The following is a 504-nucleotide window of genomic DNA, read 5'->3' as shown; positions in this document are numbered from 1 at the left end:
AAAAAAATCCAGACTTCCAGTAAATAAACATTATGGATCGTACACAGAACGTGGTTAATTTTATTGTGTTGCCAGCTCTATATGCATGGACCGAGTTGGGGAGGGATCAGTAGTACTGTCACTCTGTCAGCATGCTACGTATAATTTTGATACGCCTGCCTGGAAGGATATTGATCATTCTAATAGAAATTTTGTCAAGGAATGTGATGAGGATGATATGACAAGCTATATAGTACGCGTTCTTGTTGTTACGATGACGACGACTTAACTAGATATATATTATGAGAAGTTAATGTGAAGAGGGGCTTGGCAGTGACAACGATTTCTCATATATGATTTGTAGAATAGCTGCAACAATTAATAATAGAGGTCCTTGAGTTTATACCTTGGATGTTGACACTGTAAAACAATACTATGCAGCAGGTTAATCAGCTTCGGGCAAACTGCAGCTGTCATGTAACAGTAACTAGCTAGTGATGCTATTTGGACCAGGTTAAGGCAAAC

This window comes from Papaver somniferum, chromosome 10 (genome assembly GCF_003573695.1).
Source record: "Papaver somniferum cultivar HN1 chromosome 10, ASM357369v1, whole genome shotgun sequence".
NCBI classification, from domain to species: domain Eukaryota; kingdom Viridiplantae; phylum Streptophyta; class Magnoliopsida; order Ranunculales; family Papaveraceae; genus Papaver; species Papaver somniferum.
This window is presented reverse-complemented; position numbering follows the sequence as displayed.